Source organism: Pipistrellus hanaki (genome assembly GCF_964339955.1).
Source record: "Pipistrellus hanaki genome assembly, chromosome: 8".
NCBI lineage: Eukaryota > Metazoa > Chordata > Mammalia > Chiroptera > Vespertilionidae > Pipistrellus > Pipistrellus hanaki.
In genome coordinates, this window is record NC_140510.1 from 24,345,875 (window position 1) to 24,351,965 (window position 6,091).

Consider the following 6,091-nt stretch of genomic DNA (forward strand, 5'->3'; position numbering starts at 1 on the left):
TTTTTTTTTTAAATCTCCAGCTTTTTTTTTTAAATCTCCAGCTTTTTTTTTTTTTTTTTTTTTTTTTTTTTTCTTTTCTACATGATCATTTTTTACCTTCTGAAGATAACAATGTTATTGAAGGTTATAATCATCCTTCATGTTATAAGAAGGTTATAATCATCCTCCATGTGATGAAAGAAGATTATAACTTAATGTTCAAATATGACACAAAAGAATAATGCAAACAATAGATGGACCCATGCTGAACCTAAAAAAACTTTAATCTTTACCAAAGAATGTTAGATATCATTTGTTTGGCTTAATTTCATCTCACTGGAGCAAAGAAAGTTCAGGGTTGGCAGGGAATGGGGTGGGGTGGGGGTGGGGAGAGGTTGAATAACATGTACACAGTGCAGGTGATAAGGATGAGTCAAAAGAATGGCAGGATTTTCAGTTGGAAAGGATAAAATCCATACAAATTAGTAGGAAATGAGTGAAAAGATAAACTTCAACAATATTACAGGGAGTCTTAAAAAACAGACAGTGGTACTTTGTCTTTATTCAATAAAAATTGAAAGAAATTTAATAATATTTGAGCAAGTCAGTGACATAAGATAAGCAACTAATATTCATTTAGCAAATAGATAGTATCAAGTAATTTTTTTTCAGATGTCATCTCATTTAATCACAACCCTGCTTTAGAAAGAATAGTTCAAGAAAGCTGGAGTCAGAGCAGTTATAGGAAGAATCCAGACTGGGAGAGGCCATGTGAACTAAAGTCGTTTCCAACAAAGAGATAATGAACCCTTTAACCAGCAAAGTGATGGCTAGAATAAAGTAAAGACAAAATGCAATTGACAACGAAGAAGAAGTAGCTAGATTTGGTAACTAGATGTGGGAAGAAAATAGTAAAGTAAATCCATCAAGAACACACAATCTTAATATTATAACCTAGGAAAATGTAGCTCTCTTAACAGTAGGAAGGAAATAACAAGGAGAAAAGCTGGGACTTGTCTGTGGTGTTGGAAAATGATGGATTGACTTTGGATGGATTAACATGGGTGTGTCTCTGAGACATCCAGATTAAAATGTTCCAGGTCAGAGAGTTGTAAATTATACGTGGTACTTGAGAGTCATATTGATATTAGAGGAACTGAAAATATGGAATGTCTAGATCAAGTTATAGGAATAAATAAGAATTCCAAAAGAGAAATGGAAAAAAGATAAAGGCTTAGGGTAGTAAGAAGAACTGGCAAAAGAAATAAAAACACCATCAACAATATGGGAAGGAAACTCATATTGAGCTGTCGATGGCAATAAAGCAGGGAAGATGGGGCAGAATATGAGAGCAAGCAGGAGTATTTGATGCTGCAGAAAGTCTTAAATGACACAGCTCCTATATGCTGGACCATGTAAGAGCCAGCTCTTGCGATGGGCCCAGGTGAGGTCAGTTGACCACATTGGTATAAGCTCTCTAGAAGAAGCTGGAATCTACTAGAAGAAGCTGGAATCTACAGTTTGATTTCTCCCCAGTACTAGGAGGACTGATTGGTTTGCTGGTGCTGGGAGGATATTCTTTGGAAGAACAGAATACTGGTGTGGCTCAGAATTAAGTGTCCTACTGGAGAAGCCAAGACAAAGTGATGCTGAGAGATCCAAAGGTAAAGTCATGTTCCAGGTGTGTGCTATAAGGGTTTGGAGAATGTTCCTCATTAGACTTTAGCATGGGGTAGGGGGTTTCTACTCTCTGGATAGGCAACAAGGCAAAGTTTAAATATTAGAGGACATAGTATCCTAAAATGATTCTGAAACAGATCCCAGTACAAGAAGGAAAATGAAAAGGCACAAATTGGGCAATTATTATCAGGATTTTAAGGCTAAAAGAGCAGCAAGAAGGACTAGTTGGCCCTAGCCATTTTGGCTCAGTGGATAGAGCATTGACCTGCAGACTGATGATTCCTGGGTTCTATTCCAGTCAAGGGCACATACCTTGGTTGCAGACTCGACCTTGGTCAGTGCATATATGGTAGGCAACCAATCATTGATGCTTCTTACTCTCTGTCTTTCCCTCTCCCTTCTCCTCTCTCTAAAAATCAATGGAAAAATATTCTTGGATGAGTATTAGCAACAACACAAAAGAATAACTTGTTTTAATCTCAGAGCACTGGACTAGAGGTCCCAAAATTTCTACCTAGGTTTAGGGAGGTCTCTGAAATCTGAGGCAAGTTTAAAACCTGAAAGCTCTTCCAGCTATAAAGACTTTTTGGATTACAGAGATTGAAGTTGAGTATAATAACGCATAGGAGTGCCTTCAGAAATAATGGGTTCAACCAGGATGTATAGTAGCTGGTGTGAAAGCCAAATTGCAATCCATAAAGGAAGGAGTGAAAAAAAAAAAAAAAAAAGAATGTAATTTATGGAAACAACTAATTCTGATGGAATTTTGCACTAAAAGGGAGAAAATGTAGGAAAAGAGAGAGAAGAAAGAAGTTGAGGAAAGTATTTAAGGTCCAGAAAAATATTTCAATTTATCTCTAGCTGATGGAAATGAAGACACCTATAAAAAGAGAGAAGGACCAATAGAAAGAGGAATCTTCCATGAAATTATGGGGTCCCAAAACAGAAGAGAATGGCATAGACAAAGTATGTCTAGACCCAGAACCCATTTGAAGTTGCATCCTCACAGAAGAGGCCTGGGGAGGTGAGAGGACCAGACTGAGTCTGAAGGCCCACACATTAGTCCTGATACTGTCTGCAATCCACCATGCAAGCCTGGACAAGCGTGGCTTCTCTTGGAGCCTCTATTTGCTCAGGAGTAGGGGAGATGGCCTAGATCCTTCTAGCTTGTAACCAATCAGGAACAATTAGACCAGAGAGATGTTGAAGGGAGAAGAACAAAGAGAATGGAAGATCTGATTAGTCTCCATGTTCTCAGGAAATTAGCAAACCTAATGATGGTGATGGTGAGGGCATCACTGGGGTTGCTACAATAGAATGAGAATCCACAGGGGGAACACCAGAGCAAAGCAAGGCCATGAGAGATCGCTCTGCCCAGCAGCTAGTCATGCCAGTTCTAAATTCTGGCTCAGCCACTAATAAGTTATGGGACCTTAGACAGACTGCTTAATCTCTCTAAACCTGTTTTCTCATCTGATACATGAGAATAATGGTTCCTTTATGATTGGTATTAGAAAGATACTAATGAGAAATTCAATAAGATAACGTATGGATAGTACTTATTCTATAACAAGACCTATATGTGTGCTCAAACAAGTTCAGTGCCATTGAAGTAAATAAGAGAAAGACACAGCTGAGGATAAGTAATAAAAATTCATAGTGACCACTGTAGTTTCATAACTTGCCCTCCTACAGTCATCTAGAAGAGGGAGTAGATAAGGCAGTTAATGAAAAGAATTTCATAGTATAGCAGAAGCAGAGGAGGACATTGAAGTGCTTCTGCAAAGCAGGTGCATGACTGAGGACTGATCACGGGCAGAGAAGAAAAAGGGAAGGGCCCTTTGACTAGGAAACCAGGGCAACGTCACAATTCAAGAGGCCAAAGGTCAAAGGAGTGCAAGTCTCTGGTACAAAAGGGATTGGATGAGGCAGGTGGGTTAGAGCATGTGGTCAGGAAAAGGAAACACAAATGTACAGAATTGAAAGGGGTCATAGAGAAAAACATAAAAAAGACAAAGCAAGATGCAAAGAAAAAAATTCTGGAATGATAAATTTTAAAAACTGTGTTTTCTGGCAAACGAATGCTATTGTATAATGTTTTATACTTTTAGACTGTTTTGCCACCTATATGTATAATTCATTCAATCAAAATATTGAATCAAGAGAAAGTACAATAAAACACAGACAGAGGCACTGGAATAGAAGTGGCTCAGAAGATGGTGTGGCTCCTTAAGTCCTTCTCTTGAAGAGGAAGGAAAGTCAAGGTCCTTGGAAATGCCAAGGCCAAGGGCCCTCGCCCTGCACTGGGACAACTTGCCTGCCTTATAAATTTGAAGAAGCATCCACAAGTATTTTTATATCTGATGACAGGATAACCATATAGCTACCTGGAGTGAAAAACACCACCTAGATTCATGGTAACCTGCAGACCCCTTACTCATTGCCAGGCACTGTTCAACACTGTCCCAGTTGATCCTCACCATAAGACCCAAGGAGAAATGGACTGTGCTTTTGCACATTTTTTAGATGAAGTGAAGCACAGAGGTGTCATGTCACGTCATGAAGTCACTGAGCTAGGCAGAGCCAACATTGACTCCTCAGCACATACATGTAACTGTCACATTATAGAGAAATGTCAAAATAGAGACAAAATAGTTTTATCTTTTTAATTTGAAAGAATCATAATTATTTTTTTCCCTAATATCTCACTCTGTGTGATTCTACAGCCCAATCTTTGCTGAATAACTTCTGGTGTTTGCTTGCAATTTTAGAATCTTCTTCTGGAAGGATGTGTCTGCAGGTCCAAGGCGGAAAAATTTAAACTAAGACGGTAACTTCAGAACGTTGAACCGAGTTGTGCAGAATCTCAGTTTTTTGAGGTGGTGAACATTGAAAAACTCAGCAGTCAAGTTCTAAAATTGTAATTGTAGCTTGGTAACACTATTAAATATGTACACTGTGGTCTTTTTGACAATCGCATTAATGCCTTTACAAAGGCTTCAGAAGTTCCATCACAGAAGCATGGATGCTGGCTTGATCTATTTATTACTCTTAAGTGTTCAGAGAACTGTCCCTATTTTCTAATTAACACTTTTAAAGATAAAAGACCACGTATTAAATCAATCTGAATGATGGTTGTTTGTGAATCCCACAAGATAAGGCAATTTGCATGTTCACTTTGTACTAACAAACTACATCTGCACATCTCCAAAGCAGTCCCTTATAATGTAACCCTTTGGTGAGTGTTTGTAACTTGAAAGAAAGTTTGGTCTGCTACAGAAGCACAGCCAGTTATCTAAAGGGCTTCGTTACCAAACACGATTAAGACACAAAGATATTGGGCTGTTCTTTCGCATTGTTTGCTATGGAATTGGAGGAAACGACTTTTAAAACATCCAGGATTAGAGATTATTACCTTTTTATGGAGAACTCAGGGACCCCGAATTTCCCCGAACGGGTTAACTGCTTTCAAAGTAGCCAGTTGCCACTCACTTGGGGTAAAATTCCTTTGATATGAATTAAATAGCTTGCTGATGAAATGCACCTTTCAGCGACCTGTTTGAGTTTCAGTGGATGCTGTAGCCCACTTCGTGATGTGAATTCCAGCATTATTGCTAAATCACAGTGGTGATTTATTATTGGATTTTCCGTACTGGTGAGTCAGCACCGTAAGATGTTTACCAAATTAGACTTTCAAGAACAATGGCACTGCTCTCGTTAAATAGGAGCCTTTGTTGCCGATAGAGGCTATTATTTCCACATGGTTATGATGTGGTGTGTTCACACTTGGGGCACTCATCAGATAGGGTTTCTTTGCTTTTGCAGGATCTGTCTTCGTTGCGCTTTACGTGCTCAATCAACTTTGAAACCATGTGTAAAAGCCCCAGTCTTCAAAATTCTAAAAAGGATCCTTTATCTTTCCTAAACAGTTCAACCTGTGCTTTTCTTTTGCCAATGAGTCAAGAACCAGAAATATCATGTTGGCTAGTGAAAATGATATCAGATTTTTCTGTTTCTTTTTTCTTTTCTTTTTCTGTAAAGAAAATAGAAACCAATGCCTTATGTCAATCAGCCTCTCATGAATAGCTCTGTAAAAAGTAAAATACAAAAAATATTATTGGGGGCACTGGTGAGATGGTGAGCATATCATGCTGACCTTTCTTGGGGAGAAATATAGGACTTTTTAACACATTTATCTATTCAATAAGTATTTATTGACTATCAATTGCATGCTGGGTGTTCTTATTCTATTATAGGTGCTGCATACATAAATGCAAGCGTGAAATGCTTGTCTTCATAGAGCTTACTTTCTAGAAAAGAAAAGATGCATTGGACAAGTAACTCAGATATATATAATGTCAGCCCATAATTTATATAGGTGCAGAATTTGCCCAATAAAATTAAAGTTCTTTAAACTCCTGCAATGCTTGCT